Source organism: Sorex fumeus, unplaced genomic scaffold (assembly GCF_029834395.1).
Source record: "Sorex fumeus unplaced genomic scaffold, SorFum_2.1 ptg000043l, whole genome shotgun sequence".
NCBI classification, from domain to species: Eukaryota; Metazoa; Chordata; class Mammalia; order Eulipotyphla; family Soricidae; genus Sorex; species Sorex fumeus.
Window position 1 is genome coordinate 40,571,853 of NW_026606100.1, and position 25,054 is coordinate 40,596,906.

At 39.7% G+C, this 25,054-nt stretch overlaps 2 non-coding genes across 2 annotated transcripts; both read right to left on the reverse strand.

The window, feature by feature from the left end:
- Positions 1–209: 209 nt before the first annotated feature.
- On the reverse strand, positions 210–316 carry LOC130030001 (U6 spliceosomal RNA). Its single transcript, XR_008793433.1, has one exon. It is a non-coding gene; the product is annotated as a U6 spliceosomal RNA (small nuclear RNA).
- A 24,262-nt stretch (positions 317–24,578) lies between these two features.
- LOC130030006 (U6 spliceosomal RNA) lies at positions 24,579–24,685 on the reverse strand. Its single transcript, XR_008793438.1, has one exon. It is a non-coding gene; the product is annotated as a U6 spliceosomal RNA (small nuclear RNA).
- Between the last annotated feature and the right edge of the window lie 369 nt (positions 24,686–25,054).

A 25,054-nucleotide genomic window follows, 5' to 3' on the forward strand; every position in this document is an offset into this window, starting at 1 on the left:
GTTTTGCGTGTTCCACATTCAGCTCTGCTTAGGGTTTACTCCTGGCTCTGTTCTCAGGGATCACTTCAGCTGATGTTTAAGGTCCTGGGGATGGAACCCATCAGCTACATGTGAGGCAAATGACATGTCTCTTAGGCCCCCAAATCTTTGTCTTTATTGAGTTTTCAATGATGATGTTGGAAGAAAGAAAGAACATGGTTTTTCTTTTTAAAAATATGGAACATTTCACGAATTTGCATGTCATCCTTGTGCAGGGGCCATGCTAATCTTCTCTGTATCATTCCAATTTTAGTATATGTGCTGCTGAAGCGAGCACAACATGGTTTTTCTTGAAGCTTAAAATAGATTGGTAAAGTCAAAATGAATCCCTATACTTCCTTGAACTAACCCTAGGGTACTGACAGACAAATCAACTTCATCTGCTATACAATGAGATATATGAGAGGAGCGATAGCACAGCGGTAGGGCGTTCGCCTTACAAGCGGCCAACATGGCCGACCCGAGTTCGATTCCTCCGCCCCTCTTGGAGAGCCCAGCAAGCTACCGAGAGTATTCGATATGCCAAACACAAACAACAAAGTCTCCAATGGAGACGTTACTGGGCCCGCTCGAGCAAATCGACGATCAATGGGAGGGCCTTTACCTTTACCTTTACCTTTTAAGTGACTCTTGCTCTGTGAGCATCTTGATACACATACACACATGTATATATATAAACTCTATGTATATTGAGTATCTTCTATTAAGTCTCCAAAATCATCATGATGGTTTATTACCATGGTGGTAAGTCACCAGCACCAGAGAGTTAATTCATGTATTTATTAATTTGTTCACAACCATTGCTTGAGAACTAGAGGTGGTATGAATATGAGAGACAAAGAGATGAATGAAGCTTTGTATACTTTTCCAGAGTCACTATCACACACCACTGACTGTTTCCCTAAGGTCATTGTATGATAACTCATGCTTCCATTTTCAGCCTTCATTCCCTTCTACAATGATGTCCGTCCTTTAAGGAGACAATAGTAGTAGGGATACTTCTGATATAAGATATCTGTGAAAAAATTCACCCACTGGTGAGGCTGGAAAGATAGTACAGCTGGTAGAATGCTTGCCTTGCACACAATGCTACTTGGCATTAATCCCTGGCATCCTATATGGTCCCCAAAGTACCACCAGGAGTAATTCCTTAGGTTAGAGACAGGAATAATCTCTGAGCATCACAGGGGGTGGCCCCAAACCCAAAAATACATAAATAAATTTAAAAAACGTACCCATTGGTAACAGACAGAGGAAAACTTCAGCAAATTATTCTGTTCTCTACCATCTGGCAATTACCTACGTGGACATCTTTAGAGAGGAAATTCAATTACATAAATAATTGACCTGTCATTCAGTGAAAAAGTTTTCACTCTTAACCCTTTATCAAAAGGTTTGTCATGAGGACAAGTAAATGTTGATATGCACTTATTCTGGGATAATATGATCACCTTTTAGTGAGTTTGTATCAACTTCTGGTATCAGCTTGCCCTGGGTCTTCTGTTAAAAATAGGATGAGATCTCCAGGATAGAGCTGACCATTTGAGTGACATGCATGTAAGTAAGAAAAAGAAAGAGAAGACAAAGGATACACAGATGTGAAAATTTGACTTTTAGGGGTACTGGGTTTAAGACTATTTCCTGATAGTTGCTATTTTTGAGACCATGGGAAAGTCTCATCCTTCATTTTACAAAAGAGACACTGAAATTAAGAATATGTCATTTAAATTTACTTAAATGAATTGTTGGGGGAACTCTAAAGAGACACATTGAGAAAAGAAATCCCATTAAAAGAGCCTAGTGCTTCACTCCAATGTTCACTGAAATCTATACTAGATGCACAAAAGGCTGTTAGTAACAAATTCCCGAAGATATTTCTCTGGAACATTGAGGACCACACAGAGGCCTGTGAACATGAGGCAGAGATGAAAAGATCATCTGGTATATGTTCTGGTCCTGGGATATGCCTTACCTTCATCTATCTTCCCCACAAGATAGACAAAGCTATTTCCAGCATACATCTTCTACTAAATGGTCTTTATTGTCTTTTTTTACTTCCCCAAAGTTGGAATAGTCCTCTTGGGGACAAGGCAAGAGACCCCTTGTTTGTCTATAATTTAGTACTTATAGCAGGTGTGTAATAACTGGTACTGTGTGTGTGAGTGTGCACACGTGCGCTGAAATACTGTAGTGGTAGAATAATCCACTCACAACTCCTTAAATGCCTTTTTCCCCCCAAATGATGGCTTCAGAAGAGAAGTTGGTCCTTAGAAAAGTTGTTCTAATAAATGAAGAGTTATATAATTCTCAAGATCTTTTGGAGGCAAGCTGCAAAAAATTGTTGGTGGCTGAAAGAACAATCATTTTCCAATTTCATTTCAAATGAGACATGGTTAAGGAACTTGAAAATCAAGGGAGATTTTCAAGTGAACATAAATTACTTTGGTAATTAAATGTAAGTTACTGAAAAAATAGTTCATAGAAAAACAGTAGGACTGGAAATAAGAGAGCATTAAAATCCTTTACCCATAGGACAGGACTCCATGCCAGGCTGTTTTCATTTGGGGTGCCCCAAAGGGGGGCAGGCAAGAGCCCTCCCAGCCCCAAGGGACCCAGCCCCTGCAGCCAACCTACACTACCCAACCGCTGCCATGATCCAGGCTGCTTTCCAGACCATCATAAGACATCATAAGACACTTCTTAATCATTTTCCATAATTACCATACCATGTAGGCAACAAATCCTAGAGAGAAATATATATATATATATACATATATATATATATACACATATATATATGGGGCTGGAGCGATAGCACAGTGGTAGGGCATTTGCCTTGCACGCAGCCAACATGGCCGACCCGAGTTCGATTCCTCCACCCCTCTCGGAGAGCCCGGCAAGCTACCGAGAGTGTCTTGCCCGCACGGCAAAGCCTGGTAAGCTACCCATGACGTATTCGGTATGCCAAACACAGTAACAACAAAGTCTCCAATGGAGACGTTACTGGGCCCGCTTGAGCGAATCGATGAACAACGGGAGGACAGTGATATATATGTATATATATATATACATATTTGCCTCTTGGAGAGCCCATCAAGCTACAGAGAGCATCCTGCCCACACAGGCAGAGCCTTGCAAGCTCCCAGTGGCGTATTTGATATGCCAAAACCAGTAACTATAACAGGTCTCATTCCCCTGACCCCAAAAGAGCCTCCAATGATTGGGAAAGACGCGTAAGGAGAGGCTGCTAAAATCTCAGGGCTGGGATGAATAGAGACGAATCTTACTAGCACCTGCTTGAGTAAATTGAGGAACAATGGGATGACAGTGATACAGTGATACCCATAGGACAGATTGTCAGAGGAAATTCTGACGGAGAAAAATTCTTGGTGGAAGATCCCACTCCTGACACCAAGATTTCTCTTCTTTTTTACCACTTCCACTTTTTTTTTTACCTCTGGCAGAGGGAAAGCAATAGAAATAAGCAAAGAGTCTACACACACACACACACACACACACACACACACACACACACACAAATATTATAGTTCCTTGTTGTTATTTTCAAGACATTGACACCCATGTTCTTCTGACTTAACTTTCTCATGTAACATTATAACACAAGTCACAAAAATTTCTTATAATAAATAATGATGGCATTGTTTTCCATCTCAAGAAACTATATTTCATTTAACAATCACCCTCTTGTTGGACATTAGGGTTCTATTTATTTTCTTTTGTGAAAAAATTATAATGAAGTCTCAGTGTATGAAGAGTTTATATGAATGAATCATTCTCTTAGGAGTAGTTCTAATAAAGATTGAATTCTAGTACCAAGGTAATGTAAGTTATTCTCAATTTTTGTTTCACTATCTCAAAATGTTTAGAAGAGCTTTTGAAGACAAATTATCTAAAACTATATTCCTCAGGGGTTCATATATTCAAAGTAGCAATTTATGAAAAGAAAAATGTATAAGTCTGGGTATGAAGTCAGGATTCTACTGACCATCAATTGATGATATTTATGGTTTAATAAAATAAATATAAACTGAGTTTGGTAAACTTAGTTCTTGAAATCTTCTTCTGCATATGTATCATATTTTCTCTCATTTATTACAAAGTTTCTTAGATGAGTCATCTGAACTTTTAGCCAGAAAATCTAATTCATGGTAGTACAGTAATATATTTTATTATTTTTAGCTTATACATTAGATATGAATATACTTTGAAAGAAGTAATTTCTCATGTTGTCATTACTACCCACTAGGGGAGCTGCTTATTATTTGAACGTTGTTCAGACTCTTGAAGCAAAACATAGTTTGACACAGAGTCCTGCCTAATTCACAAGTTAAGTAGCAGCAACACCAATGCTCAGGAATTTGTTTCTAGATTCCTAGACCTTTATCTAAAATAAATTGTTTGATTAATAAAAGTAGCATTGTAACACTGTCCTCCCATTGTTCATAGATTTGCTCGAGTGGGCCCAGTAACGTCTCCATTGTGAGACTTGTTGTTACTGTGTTTGGCATATCGAATATGACACAGGTAGCTTGTCAGGCTTCGCTGTGCAGGCGAGATACTCTCGGTAGCTTGTCAGGCTCTTCGAGAGGGGTGGAGGGATCAAACCTGGCTCAGCCTGGCCGGCTGCATACAAGGCAAACGCCCTACCACTGTGCTATCGCCCCAGCCCTAATAAGAGTAAACCAGTCATTTTTCCATGTATCTCTATAGGCAAGTAATGGCCTTTGTATCTAAAGCATGAGTGAATACCTAGTTACAGAAAATCAAAAGACAAAAACAAATGCTTCTTGCAGGAGAGATAATTCAATGGGCCTAAGCACATGCTTTATGTATTGGAGGCCAAAGTTTCATACAGCACTGCATGGTCCCCTGAGAAGCCCTGAGCATGGAGACAGGAGGAGCCCCTGGCTACTGAGTACTGCTGAGTGTGACTCCAAAACTAGACACAAGCAATAAAAGTGATATTTTATTTTGAGACCTGCCTTGTAGTGAGAAAATCATAAATGCCAATGGATTATCTACAATTTGACTAGGGATAACTCTGTTACAGAAATTAAATAATTGAGAGCACAGAGATGCACAGCCAGGAATATCATGGCTTTATGAAGGCAGAGACATCTGAAATTTTCCTTAAAGGAAAATATTGTTAACAAGCTGAGGAATAGGTATACGTAATGAAAAATGACATTTAAAGTAGAGTGCATAGTAGAGGTACAGAGAAATAATTTAAACACTAGATTTTTCTGGGAATGGTTATTAAATTCAGTGCTATGGGTTTCTAAGGTTTTAAGAGTAGATGAATGAAAGACAAGTCATTAGAGGGTTTGGGGTCATTCTAAGAAGATTGGATTCAGAAAACTGGGCAAAGAAAAGGTCAAGAATTTCAAGTTCTTTGAGAACAGATGGGTAGTTAGACAGCGAGTTGAGTGCTTGTCTTGTGTCCAACCATACAACTCCTCTAAAGTCTACCATGAGTGATCCCTGAGCACAGATCCAGGAATAAGCCCTAACTGCTGCTCTGTGTGGCCCAAAACAAACAAACAAAACAAACAAACAAGAGTCTCAAGTTTGTGTGTTTCATGTGTCAAATGGTTTTTGTGTGTTTTATGGGGGTAGGGTGGGGAAAGACAGAATGAGGAATAGTTTTTGCCAATGACTTTATCTGTAGAAGTGGGGAGATCACACCTAGGAGGCCATGCCAAGGAGGTAGGTGGTGGTAAGAATGCCACTGACAGTAATGACAGCTACGGTGGTCAGCAGAAGTCTCACTGGTAGAGTTAAATGAGTTAAGAAACGAGCAGTTTAGGAAAGTCTAACATGTTTGCTTAAAAAAGGGAATAAAAACCTAGAAAGCACAAGAAAGAAGTAATTTCAGGAGAAGAATATAAGAACTGAGTCACCTCTGTGAAGTGTGAAGAAAATGCATGCAAAGGCATAAGGATACTTTGCCATATTTCTCGATTTAAAAATGGTGTGGGCAGATCATACAGTGGGTAAGGTAATATCTTGCATGGAGCCCACCTGAGATTCCATTGCCTTTTGGTCCCCTGAACCCCACCCAGTGTAATCCCTGCACAGAGCCAGGAATACACCCTGAACATCAACAGGTGTGACCCCCCAAACAAATAAAAATGTCTTGCTAAAAATAACATGGCTGGAGAAGTCTCACCCAACTGAGACTCCTTTGTTCTGGAAATACCTCATAGGACAGTCCAGGGGGACCAGGGCTGTGTGCCCCCAGTGGGGCCCAGAGAATCAGGATGTGTGTATCAATCTCCTACTTGACATAACCTCAGGCTAAAGTAGGTACTTTGTCCCTGAGGATCCATTCTCTGGCTGACTGCTTTAGAACCTGGCCCTCTTTATTTTCTGAAGCAGACTGAGGGAGAGAGGAGGAAATGGAAGAGAATAGCCACTAGTGTTCCTGGCATGCTGATATTTATTTGATCTCATTTAGTTCTTTTGCTAACCCAGCAAAGCAAGGTGGTATTTCATTGGGAACTTCATTCCTCAGTCCTCGTTTCCTAGCTTCCCTTCCATCCCAAACCAGACCAGTCTCTCTCATACACATCCCTGTCCCTGCCTCACCCTGGAGAGCTGCTTTTTCTGACTGTTCAAGATTGGCATCTTCATTGGCTTTTTTTTTTTAATTAGGTGATTTAGGTAGTAGGCTTCCTGTTTCTTCTTATTTTGTTGGAAATGTTAACATATGTTTAATCTCCTTTACCTAATTTCTTATTCTCTATAATTTGGGGGAAGGTAGATGGTCAGAATTCCCAAATACAACAACTGAGTTTGGTTTATCCCTAAAAAAATCCAAAGCATTAGGAATATCAGGAAGTACAGATCTTCAGTCCCCAGATGTACCAGTTATTAAGCGGATGTTGACACTTCAATTAAACTTATGTCTATTTTTATGTGATGAGGACTCTTTGTTGTTGTTATTTTGATGAGAGCTTTTAAAGATAACAAAGGAGTAGACAATAAACCCTTCATATACATCACAAAACTGAAGACCCCAAGCAAGTTGGGGAGTAAAAAGGGTTGGGGAGGGCAGGGATGAGAAGACAATCTGGAAGTTAACAATGACATTGGTGAAAGGTCTGGCCATAATGTTGGTGAAGTGTGATAACTGTGGTTATCAAAACCATCAAGCACTATTTTAAACATATGACCTAAAATAAAATTTAAATGTTTTAATTTTTTTCTAAAATTTTATAGCAACTTTCAAATCAAATTATTGTTATTATTATTATTGTTGTTGTTTTTACTATTTGGGGTCATACCTTGCTGTTCAGGACTTGATTCTGGGTCTGTGTTCAGATTTCTTTGCTGGCAGTGCTCAAGAGACTGTATGTGGTGTCAGGGATTGAAGCAGGGCTGACTGCCTGCAAGGTAAGCACCCGAATCTCTGCACTATCTCACCAGCCCTATTATAATTTTATTAACAAAAGTCATGCTGAAAGTTATATCCCTAGCAACTTTTATTTTGTAACTGAAAGTTTATACATTATTACCTCCTTCATCCTTTTAATTAAATTGATTACGATTTCTATTTGGCAGGAGAGAAAAATCATTATTTATTGAATTGTTCAAATTTCAACATATTTCCATTTTTAATTTGAGGAATTTGAATTCGTTCTGTTTGTAAATGTTAAGAGTAGAGATTATACCAGAATTAAATTTCAAAGATTAAACCAAGACTTCTCACCTTCTTTCTACTCCCCTATGATACTCTTAGTTGGAATTATATTGACAAAAGAGAAAACTAATTCTCAGAGTCAATTTATGTAATCCCAGTTGCCGTGAATTATGGATACAATTCAGCCAATTTTTGATGTCCTGCTTACTTCCTATCAGTGTAGGAAACATTCTCTCATCTATTCCCAGGAGATTCTGCGAAGGTCTTCTCATAAGTCCTGCTGGGAGAGAGATGAAAATTAACAGGGCAAAGACTCTTCCTTTTCCCAAAGAGTCTATTTCTTTAGATGACGCGAACTTTCCTAAAGGAGAACAGGAAAAGGGTCCAATTTCTGCAGGACCATACCAGCACTTTCCCAGGACAGGGTGATCCTTGGGGACTTTTGTGGGAACTTCCCTGCAGGTTCTACCATGCTCTAGGCTGTTGGGAATTTTCAATTATTTTCTTATTTTTAAGTCTGAATCTTGGGGCCAAGAAAAAGGTCTCAAAATTGATGTACAATATAATAAGTAGAATGGTACTCAAACCAAACTCATCAATTCTATTTTTTATTTTACTTTTATTTCTTCTTTTTTAAAAATGAATCACCATGAGATAAAGTTACAAAGCTTTTATGATTCATCTTCATTCATTAAATAATTGAACACCCATCCCTCCACCAGTGTAAATTCCCACGACCAAAGTCTCCAGTATCCCCCCCCCACAACCCCACTCTTCCCCACCCCGTCTTTAAGGCAGGCACTTCCTTTTGGATGTCTCTCTAATTTGTAGAGTTAATCTCATCAATTCTAGATTGAAAAGTTTGATGTCTAGCTTTACTTAAGGCCAAGTGATTTAGTGTGAAAAGTATGAATTTTGAAGTGAAAATAGCACTGTAGCACCGTCCTCCCTTTGTTCATCGATTTGCTCAAGTGGGAACCAGTAACGTTTCCCTTGTGAGACTTGCTGTTACTGTTTTTTGGCATATCCAATACACCATGGTAGCCTAACACGATCTGCTGTGGGGGCAGGATACTCTCAGTAGCTTGCCAGGCTCTCCGAAAGGGAGGGAGGAATTGAACCCAGGTTGGTCGTGTGCAAGGCAAACACCCTACCCACTGTGCTATTGCTCCAGTCTGGAGTGAAAATAACCCAAATAACATTGTGACTACCATTTATTAACTGGGTAGCACTGTTCTTCTGTTGTTCATTGATTTACTCGAGCGGGCACCAGTACTGTCTCCATTGTAGGACTTATTGTTACTGTTTTTGTCATATGAATACACCACGGTGGCTTGCTAAGCTCTACCATGTGGGTGGGATACTCTCAGTAGCTTGCCGGGCTCTCCGAGAGGGAATTGAACCCGGGTTGGCTGCATGCAAGCCAAACACCCTACCTGCTGTGCTTATTGCTCCAGCCTACTAACTGGGTAGCTGGAAGAATATTGCTGAACCTCTGAGTCTCAGTATCTTATCTGTGAAACTAATCCCCCCACCCTCACTCTATCAGAGCTATAGTGAAGATTATTAGAAATCATGGATGTGAAAGCATTATGAAATGTTAAGTATTCACATGTAAGTGTTGTTACTGCTATGGCCACTTTGTCCTTTGAAGTGACTGAGTTGGCTTCTAGATGGTGCTGATCTTCAATCTTCCTTCTTAATAAATTTATTAAGTACATCAGTAATAATCTAGTTTGTATTCTAGTTCACCCTATCTAAAGAAGATTTGGCAGGTGGGTTAAAAGCTGTTAGAGAAGGAAAATAGCTGTCTGTTTTCAATGCCCAAAGAAAAGAATCCATTAGGTTTGCTCTGCAATTGCTTTTTTTTTTATATTCAAGTTAGAAGAACTTTCCACATCTTTGAAGTAGCAATGAAGCACACAACTTATATGGAGAAAATGTGTTTATACCAGAGTCACTCAGTATAGACTATATTTTGCAGGGGTCAAATCTGGCGATTGATTTTCAAGGCATACTCCTAACTCTGCACTTAGGAATCACTCCTAGCAGTGCCTGAGGGACCTTATAGGATGCTGGGAACTGATTCCAGATGGCAACATACAAGGCAAGTGAATTACCCACTGTACTATTGCTCCAGGCCCCAAGTATAGACATTTTCAAACATCCAAATTCACCTGTCAATTGTTTCTGAAAAAATATTTGCTTTGAGAGCTTTGAAATTCATTGACTTAGAAATAAATTCTACCTGTAATGATTCCTACCTGGCAGCTTACTCACGGGAGAATGCTGATGGAGGCTGGGCTACTGCAAAGACTGAGTCAATGGGTTTCAGAGATCTCAGGCACAAGGAATACCTACCTTTCTACTTTGACAACAGTGAACATTACCTAAGTGAAACTGTGACTGGGGGTTACAGGAGAGTGAAGCATGATTAAGAAAGCTTCTTAAGAAACACGGACTAAGGGTGTCCTATTATATTTTTAGCTTTGCTAAATCATTGAAAAGTGAGCAAATACCAACAACTTTCTGTCAGTGTGATTTAATATTTGTTTATCTTCATAAAAACTTGAATAGACATAGGTTAAATATTAGTACTTTACCCAGCACAATCTGTGCGCTATTTTGAGAAAAATTGGTGTCACCACACAAAACATTTATGTATTTTTATGTATTTTTATATAACAGATCTTCAAATTGGAAAAAAATACATTTTAAGTATATAAAATAAATCATGGGTAAAACCTCCCTATTCCTCCCCTGCAGCTGGAGTGCAGAAGAATTGAGTTGCCTTAAAATTTACATGGGGTGATCAATAAGCTTTTCAATTTTATTTTTAATGACTATATATTTTTTCACTTGCTGACAATTTGGAAATGTTTGAAACACAGCACATTTGATGTGGGGGTGAGAAGTAAACATTTAATTTGGAATCTACATTATTGGTTCTTTGGTGTGTAAACACACAAAAAATAAAAAGGCCGGCGGTCTTGCCATTTCCCCACTCCAGGGAGGTCGATGGCGATGGTCAGGTGAAGGAAGGAAACGAGGCCAAGCTAGTTGGTCTTAGTAGCCGTTTATTACATGGAAGAGATGTATGTCATGGAGGCCTCAGGAATCCTCGAGCACGTGCGCCTTTGTTCTCTCCGCTTCTGTCCTCAGCCCCATCTTCCCAGGTTCTCTGATGCACGTGTCCCCCAGAGAGCCCTGAAATCTCCCTTATATAGATCATAGTACCTCTAAAGGGCGCAATATAGTGATGTCATCAAAAGGAGTTACAGAAAGAACATTGAGGCGGCAAACATACATTGTTTCCTTACATCCACAGGCCAGTAATCCTGGCCTCACCTTTTCACAAGCTACAAGCACTTAGATTAGCACAACAAAGACCAGTCTGCTAGAGCTTGGAATCTACATCTCCAAAAAAGCAGTCTCATCCAAGCTAGTCAGGACACACAGGAAACTGCTTCTAGGACGTGTTTCTCCTCTCCTTGTCCAACCAACATATAAGCATACATAATATTAATCATTTCGTATGGACACAGTAAGAACTACTTTGAGCTTATAGAATTGCTCTCCTAGGGCCATCTCGATCTCAGACTGCAGTGCTCAGCCCAGATATCTTTCCTATTTCTAGCAGCAGGGCCCTAGTCTTGTCGTTACTTTTGGATCATGACATCATTTGCCTATGATCAAACTCTTAACTTATAGTTAAGAATCGTGGCACCTTGGCCTGACCCATCGCGATGCCAGGGTAGCACATAACTTACCCGCTTGCCCTGGTTCCATCCAGTCCCACGTCGGGACCCTGCCCTTGGGATGCTAGGAAGTGAGGGCAACTGAGGCTTAAGTTGAGAAGGCAGATGCCCAGGAGTGAATAATATTCAAAGCCAATCAATTCCTAAGTTATAAAGCATAATATTAATTAATTGTCTTCCTGTATCTATACAAAAGGACATTGCATTAAAGTAAACTGCTCAAAAGACATAAGGAGAGGAGAAAGGCAATATTAACTTACAGTAGAGCTTCAGTGTCTAAGAAGGATGAGACCTTACAAATTGGTTGGGGAAGAGAGCATAGAAGAGGTTACAGACAGACAAAGTAATGGGAGTGACTCGGGAGCACTGTGATGGGTACAATCTGATAAACCTAAGCTCCGTGTACTCCAACACATTGGCATATGTGCTTATTCAAATGGAAATATAAGGGGAACATACTGCTTATCAAACTGAGTTTTTGAAGGGACAGAGACCTGAAATATAGCTTATGTTGTGGGGAAATAAACTATTTCACAACTTTTCAAATTAACCAAAGAACATGTTTTGGGGTCATAGCAATATAACAGTGGGTAAGGTACTTGGTTTGCATGCAGCCAACCTGGGTTTAATCCCCAGAAACCTCTTTGGTCCTCTTAGCACTGTTGGAGTGATCCCTGAGCACAGAGCTAGGAGTAAGCCACAAATACTGTTTGGTGTGTCCCATGACAATGACAATGACAAAAAAGAAAAGGAAACATTTTTATCTTGATTACCAGGCATTTTCATATCGAGATGATAAAAATAAATAAAATGAAAGGAAACGAAATGTGAATATGTGCCTACAGATGTGGGAACATTAATATAGTTAAGGCCCTCTGAACATTTAGCTTGGTCTTAGCTATTTCAAAACATGCTGGAAGGATCAGCCCCAAAGAATCACCCAGGAATTTATTAAAAATGCTGAATCCTAGTCATACTCACAAACCACCTCCAGTGTCATGTAAGCTCTTTCACAGACCATGTTTAGATACTCACAAATAAATCTTAAGAGAGATTAACAAGGTACATAGGTTCTTCTGAACCCTTGCAAAGGTTGAGTTGTTCCAGGGTCCCCTAGAGGGAACGGGTGATCCCAGGACCCCTGGCAATTTAAAATCTCCACACTTCACAATCACTGCCATGCTCCCTGCTGGAGTCTACTGTTCAGGACAAGCCACATGGGGAAATAAATCTGTTGAAGAATTCAGGTATGTAGGTTTTGTGACTGATTTCTCCTGGCTCTCACGGAGTCAGGCATGGGCTCCTCCTTCCATCTCCCTATACTCCCGGAAGTCCTGGCAGTTACACGCATGCCCCCAAATACCATCCAGTTAAAAATTTAACTCCAGGCGTATCACCTTGTTAAAAATTTTGGACTTTCTGGAATGATACCTCAAACTACAGGAGTAGCACACCAGATTGGATGGGAAGGCATCCAATCCCGATTTACAAAATACCAATACCAAAGGCTTAACCTATTACAGCTTAATAATCTCTTATATAAGGGCTTAAAATTTCCCTGGTGAGATACACAATCTTCACTAGCTTTCTTCTGATGAAACGCTTTTTGATCATTCTTTAAGAAAAATCATAAAAAACAATATAAAATAAAATTTTTGAGGGTCTGCTATGGGGGCAGGCTTAAGGGGTGGTGGGAAAATTGAAGATAATGGTGGTTGGAAGGGGCATTGGTGGTGATCTTTGTGTTGGCATATTGAATGTCTATAAAAAAAAGTCATGAACAACTTTATAAACCGTGGTGTAAGGGGAAAATGAAATTTTATTTTTAAATGAAATGCTAATCTTAGGCCCCACCTTTGAACTAGAATCTGCATTTTACAGAATACGGGATGACTCCTATGGACATTAAAGTTTCTGTGACTTTGGTACTTTTGAGTTCATAGAAGATGAATTTGAGAACAGTTTTAAATTAGGTTCCAGACAAGACCTTTTGAGAGAGACGGATGCTGCTTTGAATATGGTTTTATTCCCAAGACAAAGGCCACAAGTTTCTGTGACTGTCCTTTTGTATTAAGAGGCTGCCTCTGACCCAGGGCTTTGGGTGAATCAGAGCATGTGATTTACCGGACAAGGGACATGACATATATTTAGAAAGAAAACAATTACCAAAAGGGAGGATGGTATGAAGAAATAATATCAACTCTGTTTTTCATTATAAAATAATATTACTCTTTTACATACTTTCTAGGGTCCTTAGGGTATTTCATTGCCACTCTTGAGGTTTTTTTCCTCTTACAGATTTAGAAACAATTTAATAGAAATGTTACTGCATGGGAACAAAAGTATTTCCTGAGAAAATGTTTCCATTCAATAAGTTGCCTTATATTTTTGTTCCATATAGTGTTTCATAAACTAACAATGTATGTAGGTGGTACAAGGGACTTCAAAGCAGATGGAGAGGTTTATATGTTTAAAGTTCTTATGGGAATACATTATTTGGATTTTTGCTTTAGAGAAAATATAATTAATGTATACTAATATATATATATATATATTCCTAAAATATATCGACCCCCCAAAAAAAACTTCAGAGAAAGCTAACATTCATTCCTTTATTTAAGTTTTTAAAATTACACAGAGCAAACTCTTTTTACAAGTGGTGATATCTAGGTTGACTCCTTCAGAAAGTGTGATAGAAAGCTGTACCTTCACTCTTTTCAGGTGTCAGGCCAGTGAAAATTACTATAACCATCTAGTAATACCATCAAGAACTACCATTTCCCCAAACAACTGCTGTCCCCAACCTTCTCTCACTTTATTTCCTTCAGAGTACTTTTGGTTTGTTTGTTTGTTTTTTTGTTTTTGAACATCTGGTAGTGCTCAGGGCTTACTACTGACTCTGCACTCAGGGATTACTTCTGGACCAGGCAGGATCAGAGGACCACATGGGATCCCAGAGATCCAACCCAGTTCTGCTACACACAAGGTAAGTACCTTACCCCCTCTACTATCTCTGCAGTCCCTTCACAGAACACTTTTTAACCACTCATGGTAACCAGACTCCAAGGCAGTCCTGAAGGTCCCTGGCTCTTGTATTCATGCTCTTGTGCATTTTTTCTTCCCATTTTATCAGGATTAAGACCAAAAGAATATGATGAAAGTTGTGGTAGGACCCTTCAACCACATCATTGCGTTATAAAGGATACCATATAAAGGATACCATATAAAGAATACCATAGGTTCCTACTTTCCATCTTAAGTGTTCTCTCTCTCTCTCTCTCTCTCTCTCTCTCTCTCTCTCTTTCTCTGACTCTCTGTCTCTGTCTCTGTATATATGTCTCTCTCTCTCTCTATATATATATATTTACCTGTCTCTCTCTCTATATATATTTCTCTCTGTCTCTCTCTCTTTGCCTTCACTCTGTTCTCTAGGGAAAACCAGCTGCCAGTTTGTGGTGAGAACAAAATCTCATGACTATGCTACTTGTGTGTAGCTGTAGTTTTCTCAGAACCATTTATTGAAGAGATATTCCTCTCTCTATTGTACGCTCTTGACATTAAGGTGCTAAATTAGTGGAATATTGTAGAGTGATAAATATTTAATATTATTTCTGGTATATTTAAGGGCTGGAGCGATAGCACAGCGGTAGGGCATTTGCCTTGCACGCAGCCAACATGGCCGGCCCGAGTTCGATTCCTCCGCCCCTCTCGGAGAGCCCGGCAAGCTACCGAGAGTATCTCGCCCACACGGCAGAGGGCAGAGCCTAGCAAGCTCCCCATGAAGTATTCAATATACCAAACACAGTAACAACAAAGTCTCGTTACTGGGCCCGCTCGAGCAAATCGATGATCAACGGGAGGGCCCTTACCTTACCTTTACCTTACCTGGTATATTTAGGTTTACTTATTAGTTTACTTATAGTCTCTCTTCTAGCATAATTCAGTAGAGCAATAAATTTCCTTTGTTTCCAGTGTGTGCCTAGAACACAACATAGACAGTATATGTTCTGAATTTGTCTATGAATGATTGAGCCTGCTGACGTTCATTCTAATGACTTGAGTGAGGATTTCTAGCTTCTCCACGTATGATGGAAGTACGCAGGATGAGAAAGACTAGTTTTACCTAGTTCTTGTCTTACTGCCTGGGGTATTGTAGGTGATTAAATTGACAAATAGGAGAAACACCTAGTAGAATCTCCAGGGAACAAAGCAGAAGCATGAAAGATGATGTTTTTATTTAGCTGCATTTTAGGATAACAATTGTTTTCCTATTTGAGTTCTCACCTAAGGTAATGGTAGCAAACTGCTGTTGAATCTAGACACTAATATAAAATAGTAATGGTCCATTAGATCTGAAAACTTAAGCCATGGAAATAGAGCCCTAAGATTATGAGCTCAAATAAATTCCAAGAAAATTGAAATATAATCTCTCCCTACTCATTATGTAGCTTTGTGTTCTGTAAGGGTGATAGAGATGGAAGTTCTTCAAATGTGGTAGAAACATTGAACCAAATACAAGTCATAACTGTGAAATCGAAGGTCAAGAGTCCAAAGGCAAACATCAAGAACAAAGGATCAGGCTGAAAATGGGGAAGCTGAATTGATTGGAGTCTGGGGAAAAACTGAAACAAGCCATAAATGTCTGTGGAGAGTCCTGAATCATAGCTTTCTAGACAATAACTCTCAAACATGCCTCCCTAATGGAGTCACCTGTGGAGCAATGCTGGTTTTTAAGCCCTTATTTTTTCACTTCAAATCTACTCTTCTGTGTTCCTTTTTGAAAGGCCAGAATTGGGATTCTGCCAACAGCTTTCCTCCTTTACCTGCTTTCCAGATAAGGGGCACTAGGAGAAGGCCAAATGGACACAATTGTGGAAAGGGATTTTTGCCCCAGTCTCTTTGTTTTCTATTCTGATCAGTGTCTACCTAGCTAGTCGGTTCCTATAGCAACAGTTGATTTTACTTCTCAGTTGTGGCATAGTCCCAGAGTATTGTTATAAGCTCTAGCTAGCTAGAACCACTGCTTCTCAACTCTGGGTCCCATCCAGTGCTAGAGTGCTCAGACTCCAGAAGGAGCTGGAAGCATGCACCCAGAGGTCAGAGTCTTGGAACTTTTCTCTAAGTTTCTAAGTTTTAATACTCTTAACTTTATTCCTTTGTTTCCTTCAACTTGCAGGCAGAATGTACATCCTGTTCCTCAATAACTGGCAAACTTGTTAGGAATTATTTCAGTTGAATTCAGAAGATAGCTCAAAGGTTTTGAGCACATGTTTTTCATGTGGGAGCCCTGGTTCAAAAGCCAATACTGCATGGTCCCCCAAACACTACAAATAAACAAACAAAACAATTGTTTTCATCAAGTTTTCTATTTGTTGTGTTCTTACAGGAGACACCAATGGTAGTCTCTTTAATAAATATACTAATATCTGATTTTCCTATAAGCAAATGTTGATTTAATTGATCTATTGTGCTGGAGCAATAGCACAGTGGTAGGGTGTTTGCCTTGCATGCGGCCCACCTGGCCAACCCAGGTTAGATTTCTCTGCCCCTCTCGGAGAGCCCGGCAAGCTACTGAGAGTATTTTGCCCGCATGGCAAAGCCTGGCAAGCTCTCCATGACGTATTTGATATGCCAAACACAGTAACAACAAGTCTCACAATGGAGACGTTACTGGGCCCGCTCGAGCAAATCGATGAACAACTGGAGGACAGTGCTACAAGTGCTATTGTGGACAAATTCAGAGCATATCAAAACTTTCTAGGTGATTTTAATATACAACCATAATAGACAACCACTATAATGGACTGTTATTATAGTCCACTATTGATGGAATCGTTCTGCCAAAGTAGAACTCTGAATTGTTCCCATTTTGAACAATTCCTTTATTTGCCTGTAGTTGTATTTAGAAAAATAACATTTTGCTCTTGTTTAAGTTCACCTATTCATTGAGTCTATTGAAGATTGTGTTGTTTGTACTTTATTTCAAAACGTCTATAAATGGTGCGTACCGTTTGTTGTTTCTGCAATATAAGTTATGTCGAATAAACAGGAATGTTTAGACCTGGCGACATGGTAGGAAACACTAAAGAATGCAAATAAATGGAGATTCCCAACACACAGGCTAACTGTTCCAGGCATCTGAACTGTATATATAATACATTTCCTGGATGAACAGGGAGAGAAAATTCATAAAAATTACAACCTTTTATCCAAATGGACTTTCTTTCCTTCTTGGTTTCTTATTACTAGGTCATGTCTTACACCAGCTGATCTCAGATGGCATAAAATTCAACAGATAGAATGTGCAGATTCAACTCCTCTCTCTCTCTAACCCACATAATATTTTAGAATAAAAGATAATGAAAGTGAATAAAAGATTCACAGGAAACCGGTAAGGACAAAATATGTGTTGTATACACATGAGCTCTGAATTATATCACAAGACACATCTGTGGTATGTATCATTTGCATGAGTTCTGCTCTCTTCTATCAGAGGAAAACATAGACTCAGCATCTCTTCTATCTATTGTTTCTTTAAGAAACTATTATTTGATGCCTGATAAATTGGAGAAAAATTGTACTTTTAAACTGCCTACAAGCTTCCAAATCTTTCTTGCAGTTGCTATTTGGTGGAAAACACTAACACGGAAGCATTAGCACTATCCTCCCGTTGTTCATCGATTTTCTCTAGCGGTCCCAGTCACATCTCCATTGTGAAACTTGGTGTTACTGTGTTTGGCATATTGAATACGTCATGGGTAGCTTGCCAGGCTTTGCCATATGGACGGGATACTCTCAGTAGCTTGCCAGGCTCTCCAAGAGAGGCGGAGGAATCGAACCTGGGTTGGCCAGGTCGGCTGCGTGCAAGGCAAATGCCCTACCCACTGTGTTATCACTTCAGCCCACTAACAAGGGAAGGGGAGAAACTCTTTAAATGGATCTCGGATCTTCATTTAGGAGATATATCATTAAGGAAGATACAGCATATTTCTAGAATAAGAACAGTTGTACAAATCAATGATTTGAAATAACTGCTTTGAAGCCATTAGTATCAAATTAATCAGGAAAGCTTCCACGTATTTTTTTTACTAAGAAACCTCCAATACCTGTAACAAAATACTTAAAGTTGGATCCTCACACAACTTTGCATTAACTTCCTTTATTGGATATAGAACAGTTCCATATAAAAGTTCATTTTAGCCTAAAGGTAGATTTCCTGACACTCATTATTAGAACACTGTTTCATAGCTCAGTTCTTATTGAAGAACTATGCAATCTTGGATAATTCCCTCTGCCTCTAAAATCTTCTATCCCCTCACCTGTAAACTGAAGATGGAAAGATTAGAACTTGAGGGGCTGGAGAGATAGTTCAGCGGGTAGGGTGTTTGCCTTGCACGCAGTCGGACCCGGGTTCGATTTCCAGCATCCCATATGGTCCCCTGAGCACTGCCAGAAGTAACTTCTGAGTGCAGAGCCAGGAGTAACCCCTGTGCATTGCCAGGTGTGACACAAGAAGCAAAAAAAAAAAAGTAGATTAGAACTTGAAAGGCAGGGGGGCACTTTATAACTTCTAGTTTACAAAGAATTGTGAGGCAAACTGGGATTTTGTGCTATTAGTGCAAAAACAGGAAAATCCTATAGAAACAGGAATGGCACTAAGTGATGTATTTCAGATGTTCATAAAACAGTGTTTGTAAGCATTGTACACTGTGTGGCACATAATAAATGTAAAAAATATAAATTTCTTTTTTGCTTTTGGGTCACACCTGGTGATGCTCAGGGGTTACTCCTGGCTCATGCACTCAGGAATTGCTCCTGGCGGTGCTCAGGGGACCATATGGGGTGCTGGGAAACGAATCTGTGTTGGCCATGTTGGCTGCGTGCAAGGCAAACGCCCTACCCACTGTGCTGTCGCTCCAGCCCCTATAATTTTTTTATATCATTTCATTTTTCCCTAAAATTCCTCACATAGGGACTTAGGCCCCCTTCCTCTATCATCCCATTGCTACAAAATCGGAATTTTTTACCTTCCTGTTAGTTTATTAAAATCCTATTCATTGTATTTCTCTGAATAGATTGGACTCTTGTGATGGTGAGCCTATTTTACTCAGACTTGTGCTTTCTGTATATTTATCCATCAAATGGTCATAGGATGTCCCCTGTTAACTAGTGCCATATTCATTGATGAAATTATTGCCATTCATCTTTTACCTTAGAAAAAATTACATATAGCAATATTAAATGTACTGAAAAACACTCATGCCCTATAGTATTTGTGCAAACTCATACAACAGTGGCAAGATCGAGTGCTAAAGAACCAGGAAATAAAGCTGTAGTTGCTAGAGATTCACTTTTGAATTGCTATTGAGTTGTTTCAATATTCCCTCTCAACAGTCGCACCTAAAAGATACATATCATTCAAAGGAATAGAATTTTCTTTTTATTTTATTGTAAAATAGCTCAAGGTTTTGAGTGACATGAAAAAAAAGAAAATGTGACCCTGCAGGATCATGCTTGTTGGTTTTAGTGGAATGTTTTAGAGTGTTCTTTTAGGAAGAGATTGTGTTTCATTATTCCTTTTTTGTAAATATAACACTTAATCACCCACACAAAGAGACCATTTCAGAGAACTAAATTGCTTATTAACAAAAGATTTGAAATGGACGTGAGTTTCAAAAGGAAACAAGAAATTGAAGACATGTATCTTTAAACAATAAACACAGTTGAAAATAAAATACTGAACATAGTTTTGAAGATTCAATTCACTTGTTATTGGAATAAAGGCAGAAAATTAATCCTATAAATTGAAATGTACCTGGATTTGTATTTTTTTCAAAATTTGGCTTAAAACATGATACTTCAAATATAAAGTATGCTGTCCCTACTCTATAGTTCAGTTTCCTTTTATGAGAGCAGTGCCAGAAAGTTTAAGATCAGAAAATCATTTTATTTTGCTTATGTCTTTCTGTCCATTATCTTCACAATGACACAGAATCCTTATTATTCAATACCCAGAATCATATTTGCTATGTTTCCATCTCCTTCCAGAACTCACTGACTCCGAGGCCCAACCATAATATGTAGGTGAAGTTGCAATTGTTTGCTCCCCTTAAGACAAGTATACGTATTTTTTCCTATCCTAATCTTAAAATAAAATTTTCATGAATCATAGCTTTAAATGGAGATCTCGGCCCCGGAACCCGCGTGACTTTGTCCCTCTGCCAGAACCTTCATGTGTGCAGAGAGTGGTCTCAGCATGGTGGTGGCTGGTCCTGGAGGTCTTTGGCTGCCGGAGCCCTGGTCAGGGCGGGGAGGAAAGCTCAACCCGCTCCCCTCCAAGGGGCCCCGGCGGTGAGGACAGTCAGGTGCAGGGGCAGGAGATAATAAGATAATAAGATGAGATAATAAGATGAGATAATAAGATGTCATAATAAGATGAAGGTACTGGCAGAGGGACAAAGTCACGCGGGTTCCGGGGCCGAGATCTCCAAGCCTACTCGGATTGGGGCCGGGCATCCTCCACCCAGATCCTCCAAACTCCAGTAGGCGGGGGTCACACCCACCAACTGGCCCCCTGGCGCCGTGTAATCCCATCAACGGCCAAGACCCAGAGACTATAAAACCCAGCTCCTGGAACATTTGCGGCCGCGCGACATCCTATTATAACATCTTATTATCTCATTCCTACTTTGGACAAACTGGCAGGCTACCGAATGTAGCTTGCCCACACGGCGGAGTCTGGCAAACTCCCTGTGGCATACCCAATATGCCAAATACCAGTAACAATGATGGGTCTCATTCTCCTAAAGAGCCTTGATTATAATCTCAGGGTTAGGATGAAGGAGACGTTACTGGGGCCTGCTCGAGGCAATCGACGATTAACAGGATGATTTGTGATTTATGATTTGTGATAGCTTTAAATATAAACTCAGAGTGATAGATCCTGAAAGCATTCTATAATGATAACAATGCATTAAAATAGATGCAAAGAAGATTCACTTAATGTAATTGTTGACCTATTGGATATGGCAGTTGGGCACATAGACCATTAGGGTTCTTGAATACATTTTTGTCTTAGAATCTTCACAAAACAAAAAGGCAATCTAGGGTCTGAGAGATAGTACAGCTGGTAAGGAGCTTGTTTTGCAAGCTGCTGACCATGGTTTAATCCTTGGGACCTCATATGGTCCTCCAAAGTCCTGGCAGAAGTAATCTCCACTAACAGCCAGGAGTAATCCCTGAGCACTTCTGGGTGGGCCCGCCCCCAACAAACAAATGCAAATACAACATAGCTATTTGAAAGAAGATATTTTTACATTTACGTTTGACAAATGGTTAACATCCAAATAGATTAAAAAGTCACATTATTCAGCAGCACAAAAGTAATTGACCCGATGTTTAGAAAAAGAACAAAAGATGTGAATAGAAACTTCTCTAAGGAAGAGATACAAATGGTCAAGAGACACATAAAAGAATATCCGGCATAACTTATTACTAGGGAATTGAAAATCAAAGCCACAGAGAGATTTCACTTCACACTAGTGATAGTGACCTCTGTCAAAAAGAAACAAGACTTAACAAAGATGTGGAAAATGGAACATTCATAAGTTCTGTTAGTGGGGATGTAAATTGTTGCAGTTGTCATGAAAAGCAGTATGAAAAGTTCTTTTTTCTTTTTTTTGGTTTTGGGTCACTCAGCTGTGCTCAAGACTTACTCCTGCTGCTGTGCATAGGGACCATTCCTGGTGGTGCTTAGGAGACCATATGAGGCGCCAGGTGTTGAACTAGGCAAGCACATTACCCGCAAACCATCTCTTCGGTCACTGGAGATTTGTTTAAAAATCAGACATCCATATGATCCAGCAACACCACTCCTCAATACACACACACACACACACACGCACACATGCACACATAAACACATATTTACAAAGGAAGAACACTAATTTGTAAAAATAACTACGTTTTCCTTCTATGTTAATAGCAGCTGCATTCACAGTAATGAAACATAAAATTAGCCTAAAACATCCATCAAGAGATCCCTGGATAACGAAAACTGAGGCATTGTATCAGATAGTAGGGTGTGAGTTCAGAAAGTAAAATGTAGGGTGCTGCTGCAAAGATACCTGCGGCAGTGCTGCATTCGGGGGCCCAAAGCTGCCTCTCCATCTCCCCAGGCCTCACCAGCAGAGAGACAGAGAGACAGGGAGATGGGGAACCACAGCCTGATGGTGAAAATGGCCCGTATAATGTAGAGCTGCTAGCATACTTATAGTATATCTGAAGAGGGGTTGAGGTAAGGACATAGGTGTGATTGATCATTTACATAGATAAACATTTTTTTAAAAAAATTTTCTTAGTGAAACACCATGAGGTACAGTGGTAGACTTACAAATTTTTGTGTTTGGGTTTCAGTTATACAATGATCAAATACCAATCCCTCCAACAGTGCCCATTCTCCACCACCACAGATCCCAGTATCCCTCCCACCCCCCGTCCTTCCCATCCCACCCTTCCTCTGTGGCAGGGCATTCCCCCTTGTTTTCGCTCTCCTTTTGGGTGCTGTGGTTTGCAACAGAGAAATTGAGTGGCAATCATGTTCAGTCTATAATCTACTTTCAGCATGTGTCTCCTATTCTGGGTGGATCTTCCCAACACCCTTTATTTGGTGCTCCCTTATCTATCTGAGCTGTCTTTACCCCTACAGTGTGCGGCTGGCCTCCAAGCCATGGAGTAAACCTCCTGGTACTGATCTCAGCTATTCTTGGGTACTAGTCTCCTATTTTGTTACTTTATGTTCCCCAGATGAATGCAATCTTTCTGTGTCTGTCCCTCTCTTTCTGACTCATTTTGCTTAGCATGATACTTTCCATGTAGAACCACTTGTACGTAAATTTCATGACTTCATCCTTTCTAACAGCTACGTAGTACTCCATTGTGTAGATGTACCAAAGTTTCTTTAACCAGTCATCTGTTATCGGGCACTCAGGTTTTTTCCAGATTCTAGCTATTGTAAACAGTGCTGCAATGAACATACAAGTGGAGATGTCACTTCGACTAGACTTTTTTGCCTCTCTGGGATACATTCCCAGGAGTGGTATTGCTGGATCAAATGGGAGCTCAATTTCTAATTTTTTGAGAATTGTCCATACAGTTTTCCAAAGGGCTGAACGTGTTGGCATTCCCACCAGCAGTGAAGGAGAGTCCCTTTCTCCCCACATCCACACCAACACTGGTTGTTTTTGTTCTTTTGGATGTGGGCCAGTCTCTGTGGTGTGAGATGACATCTCAATGTTGTTTTGATCTGCATCTCCCTGATGATTAATGATGTAGAGCAATTTCTCATGTGCCTTTTAGCCATTTGGATTCCTTCTTTGAGAAAGTTTTTGTTCATTTCATCCCCATTTTTTGATGGGGTTGGATGTTTTCTTCTTGTGGAGTTCAACCAGTGCTTTGTATATTCTTGATATCAAACCCTTATTGGATGGGTATTGGGTGAATATCCTTTCCCATTCTGTAGACTGTCTTTGTATTTTGTTCACTGTTTCTTTTGAGGTGCAGAAGCTTCTTAGTTTAAGATACCCATTTGTCTATCTCTGTTTTCACTAGCTTGGCCAGTGGCATGACATTTTTAAAGATACCATTAGCTTCAAAATCATGGAGGGTTTTGCCAACTTTGTCTTCAATGTACCTTATGGATTTCGGTCTGATGTTGAGGTCTTTAATCCATTTTGATCTTACTTTTGTACATGGCGTTAGGCAGAGATCTGAGCCCACTTTTTGCATGTATTGTCCAGTTTTCTCAGCACAATTTGTTAATGAGGCTTTCCTTGCTCCACTTCACACTTCTTTCCCCCTTATAAAAGAGTAGATGATCATATGCTTGGGGGGAAATGTCAGTATTTTCAACCCTGTTCCATTGGTCTGCAGCTCTGTGGTTTTTCCAGTACCATGCTGTTTTAATTATTACTGCTTTGTAGTAGAGTTTAAAGTTAGAGAGGTTGATTCCTCCCATTTTTTTTGCCAAGAATTGCTTTAGCTATTTGTGGGCACTTACTGTTCCATATGAACTTCAGGAGTGTTTGCTCCATTTCTTTGAAGAATGTCATGGGTATTGTGAAAATACAGAACGCTTCATGAATTTGTGGGTCATCCTTACGCAGGGGCCATGTTAATCTTCTCTGTATCGTTCCAATTTTAGTATATGTGCTGTTGAAGTGAGCACAACATAGATAAACATTTGGCAGAGGAAATTCTCTTGGAGAGATTAATGCAAGGAGATACTTTGTCTCCCAGGGACATCTACATTGCTTTTTATCTTTCCCTTTAGTAGTATTTGTTATCAATGTTTGCAGTTGTTTGGATAAACACAGTAAGAGACAAAACTTAGTTTTCTGGGCTCTGAGAGCAAGCAAGGCTTTTACTATAAGTCTCAGACTAAGTCTTCAGGCCAGTTCAGCTTGTCCTTCCCCATGGGTGTCCTGTCTCTTATTTAGTAACAGCTTGCAACAAAACCATTCATTTATTCTTTCTAGACTAAATCCCATTTTGATGCTAGGATAGCTTTGCCACTCTTCCTTGGATCCATTCCAGT